Below are 10336 nucleotides of genomic sequence, written 5' to 3' on the forward strand. Positions count from 1 at the left end.
CAGGGAAACATTTTAAGAAGTAGATGAGTTGGTAGAAGTCCTAGCCTCAGTAATTGACAACGAAAAGAAATAAAAGGCATCTGAATGGGCAAAGAAGAAGTCAAACTCTCACTCTTTGCAGATGATATGATAATTTATGTGGAAAACCCAAACATTCCACTCCAAAACCGCTAGAACTCATATAGGAATTCAGTAAAGTGTTAGGATATAAAATCAATGTGTAGAAATCAGTTGCGTTTCTATACATAGAAATATGCATTTCTATAGGGTGCAGTCACTCTAGAAAACAGTATGGAGGGTCCGCAAAAAGTTGAAAATACAGCTACCCTATGACCCAGCAACCACACTATCAGGTATTTACCCCAAAGATACAAATGTAATGATCCAAATGGGCAATGCACACGAATGTTTATAGCAGCAATGTCCACAATAGCCAAACTATGGAAAAGAACTAAGATGTCCATAAACAAATGAATGGATAAAGAAGATGTGAGATACACACACACACACACACACACACACACACACTGGAATACTATGCAGCCATCACACCCAAAAAATCTTGCCAATTGCAATAACGTAGATAGAACTAGAGGGTATTATGTTAAATGAAATAAGTCAATCAGCATACTTGCTTGGGCAGCACAAATATGAAATAAGTCAATCAGAGAAAGACAATTATCATATGATGTCTCTGATATGATGAATTTGAGAGATGGGGTGGGGGATCCTGGGGGAAAGGGAGGGAAAAAAATGAAACAAGATGAGACTGGAGAGGGAGACAAACAAACTGTAAGAGACTCTTAATCTCAGGAAGTAAACTGAGGGTTGCTGGAGGGTTGGTGGGGGGATAGGGATAGAGTGATTAGATTGTGGACATTGGAGAGGGTATGTGCTATGGTGAGGCCTGTGAATTAAGTAAGACTGATGATTCACAGACCTGTACCCCTGAAGCAAATAATACATTATGTTAATTAAAAAAAAAAAAAAAAGAAGGTGAGTTGGAAGTCTTTGTTTGGAAGGGATAGAAATCTAACATTACCTAGTTCGAACATAATAGAGAATTGACTGGTTGCTATAGCCAAGGTAGATGTAAACTGCCCTTGACAATGACTCCATAACGATCAGTGCCCTGAATGTCATTTGGATTTTCTCTGTCTCTTGTCTTTACTTCTCTTTATGCCAGGTTCCTTCTCTCATGCAAATTTCTTTATTAGGCTTAATCTGTGACTACTGGCAGCTGTCTTGCCAGAGAGTTTAGATATCTGGTGTGAGGGCTCTGTTGGCTGGGTTTGGGTCATGTGCTCATTCATGGAAAAAATTACTGAGGCTATGGGATGAAATGCTGACAAACTTGGGGCTCACCTACCTATCAATACCTAGTTTCAATTTCTTAATTGATAACAGAACCCTGAGTTTGTTAGGGATGTAGTGGGCCTAGCATCATGTGATTGATCATGATTAGTTTAAGCTAAACATTACAATCTTACTCTGTTTTTCAAACTTTTTTTTTTCACCACTGGAGTTATCCTCAAAACCTACTTCATTCTGATAAGATTCCCATGTCGTAGGAGTTTCTAAAAACTCATTGATTCTCTCCCCTGCCCCCACCCCTGCCCTGGCCACTGGGTCTCTTAATGAAAAGGATTGGACTTGATAGGGACCCACTTGATAGAACAGATATAATGCCTTGAACCATAGTGGCCAACTAGTGACCATAAATTGCCATTTATGTGGATATTCCAAGGGAATTGGTCTTAATTTTTTGAGCCACTGTAATTAATGTACACTACCTACCTCCATCATTCTTGTTACGTGAAAAAAGCAAACTTGGTTTGCTTAGGCTACTGTTAAACAGTTTTAGTTACTTGCAACTAGATGCCTTTCTGGCTGTTATGTAGTACTTCTAGTCAAATACTGTGGCCAGGGAGGTAAGATCAAGCAAGACATTGGCATTTACTGTTCAGAACACAAGTATAATAGGATAGAACCCATGTCCCCTAAAGGAGAGACAAGGTATATCATAGAAACAGTCGCTGTGGGAATTGCTGTAAATGGGACAGATACCCCAATCTGAATTTGCTGTAGAGATATTTGGAAGAATGACTGACTTCATCCAGCCATAGGATCTGGACAAGGACAGAGGAAATGGGGCAGGGAAAAAAAAGGGAGTCTATGAGGGGCATGCACAAGGGGAAATCAAAGGAACTTAAGGTGTGTGGTAGTTTAATTAATGTTAAAGAACACAGGCATGTAGAGGACATTGATGACAGAAGACTATAAACAGGTGACATTTTAGTCAGCAGTGATGGAAGCATAATATCGAATTTAAGGAATGTTAAAGAATCTGCTCTCTCATTGTCATCTGTTGTCTATATTGCTAAATATCAAGTTAATTATCTCTCCTCCTTCAAATCTCACTTTCAATAAGATATAAGTAATTCACAAAGAAGTATACATTATTATAAGATAAAATAAGTGCAAGATCAATAAAAATTGAAGCAAAGGGAAAGTCAGTACAGAAAAATAAGAGGAAATGTTCACAGAATGTGTCTGACATGAAGTCCGGTATTCATGCTTGGGCAGACCAGCAGGGACAGTAGAATAAGGTGTGGTGAGGAGAGACCCCTAAATAATGATTTATATTTTCTATCAGTGAACTAGGATGAGAACCACTTATAATAGTTGTAACATTCACGTTATTAAAGCAAACTGGGTATCTATAAGAAGCACCACTATTCCTTATATGCAACCAGAGAGTGGTTTCTCCCAGCCATTCCCAAAAAGGCTTTCATGCAAATATACGTACATAAATCTAGGGACAGATTTTATAGAAGTGTTTATCATAGTATCCCCCAGTATGGGATGACCGCACAATATCAGGTACAGTCAATATAAATTAACCTTGGGGTTTGGAGCCAGGTAGACTAACAGCTCTGTGCTACTTTACAATAGTCTTATGTCTGGGAAGTTATGCTCAGTTCTGGGACATGTTTTACAGAAGCAAATTACCATTTGTACAGCACCCGTTACATATTATATTTTTTGTAGCTGCTTGATGAATGAATATACATTTGAATGAATGCATGAACATTTGTAGGAACAGAATATATTTCACTTGTTTAAGAGAGGCTGGTTTCCCCCTGCCCCCATGCAACTGTATGTCAATTATCTATCTTTGATGAAAATGTGAGTTCAATGAGGACAGGAATTTTGTCTTATTTGTCTTTATAGCCCCAATCATGTAGAGTGTCTGGCATAGAACAGTAGTCAATAGTTTTTTTAAATAAATAAATGACTGTGTAAGCATGCCTCTGATACACACAGAGCTGTGTATGGGAGGAAAACCAGACTGATCTATAATCTTGTCTCAATATAATTTTGTCACAGGTTAAGGCAGAAACATAAAGCAACACTGGAGTTTTGAGGCAAGATGCTTATCACTGGAAAATCACCAGGAAAAAATGGTTAGAGGGAATTTGTGCTTCTTTTTGTGGCATATAGAACTACATTCTCTCAAGTGAAGTAAATAAGGCTCAGCAGCCCATGTCTTTTCCCTGCCTTTCAGACTGTAATTAGGGCAGGTGGTGGTCCTCCATTTGATTCCGTCTCCTTGTGTACTGGAATAGAGGATGCCTGTTTGGTGTTGATGTTAGAGGGGAAGGTACACATCCAATTTCCTTGTCATCTTGATGACTGATCCTCCCAATGGAAGATTTTATGAAAAGGAAGAAAAACTTGTATTTTCCAAGTCTTTCAACTTATTCTCCATCTTTGGAGACAGCATGGTCCGGGCTCTGGAGCCACAGGATCTGAGTTCAAATGTTCACTTCACCACTTATGCATTGTGTGACACTGTGCCAACGAACGTAACTATTTGTGCCTCATTTTTCTCGTTGGTAAAGGAGAAATAATAATAATACCCTTGTGAAAGGATTGTTTTGAGGATTAAATAAGTTAATTCATGCAAAGCAGTTAGAAGTGACTGTCCCATAGTCCTCAAGGGACATTATCTAATATTATGACTGCTCACAGATGCTTTCCTTTTGCTGACTTTTGCCATGTTCAATATAAAAATATTTATGTTTAAAAATAAAAATATTATCACATATCTAGTATGTTTAAGACATTATCAGACTATATATTAAAATTGCCCTAAAGGGGCAATTATAACTTACTTATAACCTACTTGTTGAACAAAGTACAAAACTCACAGGGCATAGGAACACATACAGATAGAAATAGGAAAGTACACCACAAAGCAAGCAATATCACATGGTTGGTAACTTACTATTTTGCAAACCACATCCATATATAAACAATGTCCATACTGGAAATATAGAAAAAAATAAATATGTAGATGTAGATATTTTATTTTGATATTTCTTTATAGTGTATGCTGAGAGAACAGGCAGCTTAAAAAAGAAACAAATACAAAAAGCAGAATAAGCAAAGATTAAGGTAGACCTGAAGTCTCCAAAGGTATGAAAAATTACAGATTATATGGGCCATTAATAAATGAGTAAAACATAAAACAGGCTTCCAGCATTTGTGAAGAATTACTCTTGGAAGCAGATAGGATGAAAATGTGGTATGAGTTTATGAGGAGTTTATGTATGTATCTGATCCTGGGCCAGAAGCAGATTCCAAGCATATCCACAGAGTTGGTCGCACATGTGAATATCCTGGAAAACTCAGCCATAATTCTATTTCCCCAAGTTGCTCAGGCCCTGACTGAAATGTTCTTGGAAACATAAATATGTAGAACACTGAAGAAATCAGAACGAGTTATAGGATTGTTTTTCTACAGAGAAATGTTTTAATCTTTGTAGCAAACAGGGTTAAGATTTCCCAAGATCTGTTCACTATATTCTGATTAAAATCCTAATAGTATTAAGAATCATTTACCTTTCCACTAAAACAATTTAATAGCTTCCATCTTATGAAAAACTATAGTTTGTTTTACACACAAAGGAAACAGAAAGAAAATGGAAAATGCCAGGCATTAAGAGAGTTAATCTGGAAAGCCTAGCCACAGAATTCCAAGTATTTTAATGGATGTTCTTGGTTTTCCTTGGGTTTTAAGGAAAATTTTGTCACTTTTATAACAGAAATCACATTAGTTTTTACAGGCTATTCTGTTTAGAGTCAAAGGTTCACAAAACCTTTAGGTGAGAGGAAGCTTTTAAAATCCCACCTGCACAGAAATCTTTCCCGCAGCTTGGCTGACAGTTGTTTATCCTATTTCTAGCTGAGTCCTTCCAGTGATTTAATAAGTACCTGATTAGTACACAAGTCAGCCCATTCTATTGTTGAATACATCACATGGCAAAACAATGTCCTTCCTTATATAATTCAGATGCCAATCACCTTTTCAGGCTCAGAAAATTTGTAAGATTATGTTTCTATTAAAACTCAAATTATGCTTTGGACTTTGAGTCCGTATGAGTCCATATATGGACTTTGAGTATATGAGCCCTTGTAAGAAATTGAGGTTTTAGGTGGTGGTTGTTGTTGTTATTGTGTAGTACGCTTTTCTGATTTTTTTCGTTCACCCAGGATGTTGTTTCATTTGTGACCTCTGTTCCAGCCCAGCTCTTCACTCTTGTCCTCTTATCGATCTGCCATCCTACTGGCTTAAACCTAGATGATTCTTATAAGGGGGCCACTCTGCTGAATATAGCCGGCTGTTATTGATGGTTACTACTTTGGAGCTACAGTTCTACCAGATCATCCATCCCAGGTATAGAACAACATATTTGTGTAATTCTCTGTAGCACTGGCTATAACTTTCATCAAGATTTACCAAAGATTTGGGATTCTTTGCTATATGTTTGTCCTTGAAAGCTACAAATCATGGAGCTCTTACAAAGCACACCCCATATGGCCCCTGGTTTTCTTCCTGTGGCAGCCACAGTTCAGTTCACTGCCCAAGTGACCTGGGGCCCAAATCTCACTAGGCCAAAGAAGAGAAAGATATTAACCTCACACCAATCTCAGGTCTACATAATTCTATCCCCAAACCAGTATTTTTTTCTAGGCAATTACCTTCTGAGATTCAAGAGCAATTCGGTTACTATGTATGACCCAGTATCAACAATTTCCTGAAGGGTGGGTTTTTCAGTTTGAGGAAATGCTAAGTAAAGGAACTTCTATTGGGAAAAGTCCTTGCAGGAACAAATAGAACACAACTGTGGTTAACTAAAATGGAAAAGAAATTTTTCGGAGGGAATATAGGTGGCTTCCAGAGTTAGACTTAGAAAACAGACCGTGACCTGTAGTGACTGGGGTAAAGGGACAGCTGAAGTCCAGCTGCAGCTCGGATCTGGGTAAGAAGTTGTCCTTGGAACAGCCACCTCTGGATACCTGTGTCAGCCATCACTGCCAAACTTTCCGTTCCTTTTACCTTTAGATCTGAAACTATCTGAAACTACCTTTAGATCTGAAACTTTCTACCATACTGTTGTATGGTAGAAATTTCCACAACAAATTAAGCGGATCTTTACTACTCAACAAGTAGCCCCTAGCTACATGTGGCTATTGAGCATATGAGGGGTGTCTGAAGAACTAAATTTTAAATCTTATTTATATTTAATTAAAATGGATTTAAATAACCACATATGATTTTAGTTACCATCTTGGATGACACAGCTCTAATCTATCAGAGCCTATTATCTTGGGATTGTTAGCTGAAATTTTCCCAGGAGTGAGTCACTTTTCTAGGTGTAAAAAGTGCCACCCATGCTTCTTTTCCTGGCTCCTAAGTCTTCATATTCAGCCTATGTGAGAAATGACATGATTTAGGTCAGTCAGTCAGTATAGAGAGTGGCCTCCCCAAAAGCATGGTCCATCAACCACCCTAGGGTGGCTTCAGTGTATCTTTCCATCATTTGTCAAGGCCAGTAACACCTAGTGCTGGAGATAATGATAAGAGCAGTGGATTGATCCATGTTCGTAGGGTCTTAGTTAAATGTTAGAGCTCTAAAGCCGGACGTCCTAGATTAGAATTCTGGCTCCACCATTTACCAACTCAGTGATCTTAAGTAAGTTATTTAACTAAGGTATTTGTGCCTCAGTGTCCTTGATCTGATGAGATCACCTAACTCTAACAGTAGATAGATAAGTTTGTATAAAGCACAGGAGAGCACCTGGTACATAGTAAGCTCTCCATGAATATTAGCCATTATTGTCATGGATGCCACAGACACACAAATGATTTGCAATAAAAGATCCGGTGGATACTAATCAGTTTTCCCATGAAAGCATGAATGAAAAGACTATGAGTCATAATATAAACTCAAAAAGGTAAAGATGCCAAAAACTCTGGTGGCTGGGCAACAGTTACCTTCTAAAATAGTTGAGAATGGAGACTGCATTGTAAAATATTGCCTTCTAAAGACAAGCAACAAAATACTTAATGATGAAACTTCTGTTCTGCATGTTGAGAGATTTAAAAAAAAAAAAAAACACCTCTAAAGTCTGCAGATTTAAGGTTGAGAGTATGGAAACACACACAATGAAGGAAACGGTGCCAGTGGGACTAATCTGTGCTGACTCCGAGAAACACATTAGTGGCTTCAGGAATTATTCCTCTCATTATACTGAGGGTTTTTATTTTTATAAAAACAGAAACCAAAAATGCAGAAAAGAACTCTAGATTAATACATGGAGTATTGCAATGGTGAAAGAAACTATGCTTGTCTTGTGTTTAGACATTTATTTCAGCCTTGAACTCTGCTTAGACCTCACTGTGGGCCTTCAGCAGCTAACATTTGGCAGCACAGAGTCTTGTCTCAGGCAAGCTTTTTCTTTTTCCTTTGCAAAAAGGAAGAAAGAAAAAATACTCAATAATCCTAATCTCTCAAAAAATAATTTCCTTTCTTTCTGAAAATATTTAAAAAAAATTGAAATCCTTGCTTTCTTTCTAAAATGATTTCCAAAAAATAGAAATCTTTGCTATACTTTTTTTTCTGTGCCTCTAGAAGACTTTGTATTATGTAGCCAGCCCAATTTTCCATCTGGCTTTAAAAACAAATATTTTATTTTAGTTTTCTACCATGTATTCTGTAGGCAGCAAATGAAAGAGTTATATAATATGACTTTATTCCACAGAAAAAATGAACCTGGAGATTTTACTTCTTCATATGAGATCAATAAAAGTGCTCCCACATGCCTGTGTATATAAATTTTGCAAGTCTTTTACACATGTGTTTCTCAAATGCCACTAGCTCATAGAAAATAATAAATCCCCTACTTTTCTAGAAACCAAATCAATAAGACATGGAATCTTCATCAGTCAAGAGCCAAGTACTTTGAAGTATTCATACATACCAGCTGGGAGAAACATACCACTGCTACACTTAAACCTAAACACGTGGACTGCATGATATTACTGGCAAATTGGATATATTAAGGTTCACAATTTCTCGGAGCTAACTGTGTGTATTTAGGCAATTTTTAGGATCATAGAAAGTAAAAAAAATATATATATCTAAACTGATGCTTTCTTTCTTTCTTTTTCTTTTTTTTTTTTTGTAATTGATTCCCTAAAAGAACAAGACTTTCTAGGTATATTTTTTAAATAGGATGTATGTTTTGAGTTGATTTTCTGACAACGGAGGTGAGTTTTCCTCAATACTTGCATATAATGGTTCTAGGAGTTAATAGCACACATTGGCAAGACAGCTGGCCAAGGCGAGAAGAATGTTTATTCATATAAAGATAACATGATCAGATCACAATGAACCTACAGAAAGTTCACAGCAGCACCATGTTATAGGCAAAGCATGTGAATAAATCTGAACTGGAATGATTACAATTATGTGAGTTTTCATGATCCTCTTTCGAGTTGAAAAAATCAAGAAAAAAGTCAACTTTATATACAGAATTTTCTGCTTTAAAATAGTAACTAGTTGAGCCAACAAAGAGAGCTCTAATGGAGTCCATTCTTCCTTGTCTAAGAGGGCAAATAGTCGTGAGGAGACTTCATTTCTCTATTCTCCTCTACTGCGCAGTACTGAGGTATCTTCCTATCCTGCTTTGTGTTGGAGAAATAGTGCTGCTTATCTCATTAGGGTTCCTTTAAAAGATACTGGGCAATGTAGTGAGACCACAGCATTTGATGGTTTTTCTTCTCTAGATTTCTCTCAACATAAACCCTGAACATAACACCTTCAAAAAAGAAAGTAATCCCCTGTGAAAAAGCTTCTTCAATTTACCTACAAATCTCTTCTTCCCTCCCCTGTTCCGTTTCTCACAAACACTACATTGCTAGGACTGCCCCTTGATACTAAAGGAAGAGATTGGGATAGAATTGAAATGAATTAATATTCTTTGATAAATGAGAAAGAAGATCTTAGAAATTAATAAAGACCTTGGGGGCCATTTTCTCTTGTTTTAGAAATAAATTAATAAGGACACATTATCAAGGAGAATTATAAGCTTACATTATATTAAAACACAAGGGACCTGGTGGAAATGCAACCAAAAAAGAATCTTCTAAGTGAACAGCAAGCTTGGGGGCTGGAGGGCCAAGTCTAAATAGCTTTCCAAAGCACACAATGAGAGTCTCTTCCTAAGATATATTTATACAATGCTTTAACAATTATTTGGAGAGTAAAAGTTTTAGCTGGTTAGGTGGCTATTTCCTTTATAAAACCACAAGTATATTGTTTTGCTTAAATGCCTAATTGACTAATTTCTCTCTTTTCATAACTCATGTTCTCATACGCACATGCAAACAAACAAAAATAGAGGCCACACAACTTGGTATGGTATTGAAGTCACAAATGAGTGTGAGTAACTAATTTTGGCAATCATTCTGTAATCTGATCACAGTGATGTCTTAATCCAGAGGTTTTGTTGTTTTTGTTTTGTTTTGTTTTGTTTTTGTTTTTTTTTTAAAACACGGACATTTAATATCTGGTTTAAGCATTACCTATTCTTGAGAAGGAACAGAATGCAAGTAATTCTTCAAAACACAGTTCTAAGTGTCTGACCTACCCTAGAAACATCCTCGTACTCTAAAGAAAGGTACGGTTAAAATATTAAATCCATTCTTTAGAAGGTCACTGGGGATTTATGTTCTATCTTTTCCTCCCGTGAAAATCTCTGCAGCCTGATGCCTCATGCTGAGGTCCAGTAGACAAAAGCATGGTGGTAGATCAAAGTTGCAGTTCAAGCCCTGAAAGAGAATTTTTATTAAAATGGACAACAGATGTGAACAAAGAAAAGAAATAGATCAAAGATGTGAACTCCATTCATGAGCTTATTTGCAAACACAAAGCGTGTAGGTTTTTGTTATTTTTAACTTTCATCAATGCAATCTTTAGAGTGG

At 36.9% G+C, this 10336-nt stretch overlaps 1 long non-coding RNA gene across 1 annotated transcript; it reads left to right on the forward strand.

Annotated features, from left to right (window-relative positions):
• Nucleotides 1-3319: 3319 nt before the first annotated feature.
• On the forward strand, nt 3320-8763 carry LOC123392120. The gene is made up of 3 exons (XR_006606811.1): nt 3320-3467; nt 5591-5743; nt 8263-8763. It is a non-coding gene; the product is annotated as an uncharacterized LOC123392120 (long non-coding RNA).
• The last annotated feature ends 1573 nt before the right edge of the window (nt 8764-10336 follow it).

Source organism: Mustela putorius, unplaced genomic scaffold, assembly GCF_011764305.1.
Source record: "Mustela putorius furo isolate JIRA1106 unplaced genomic scaffold, ASM1176430v1.1 tig00000450_pilon_pilon_pilon, whole genome shotgun sequence".
Lineage (NCBI taxonomy): Eukaryota > Metazoa > Chordata > Mammalia > Carnivora > Mustelidae > Mustela > Mustela putorius.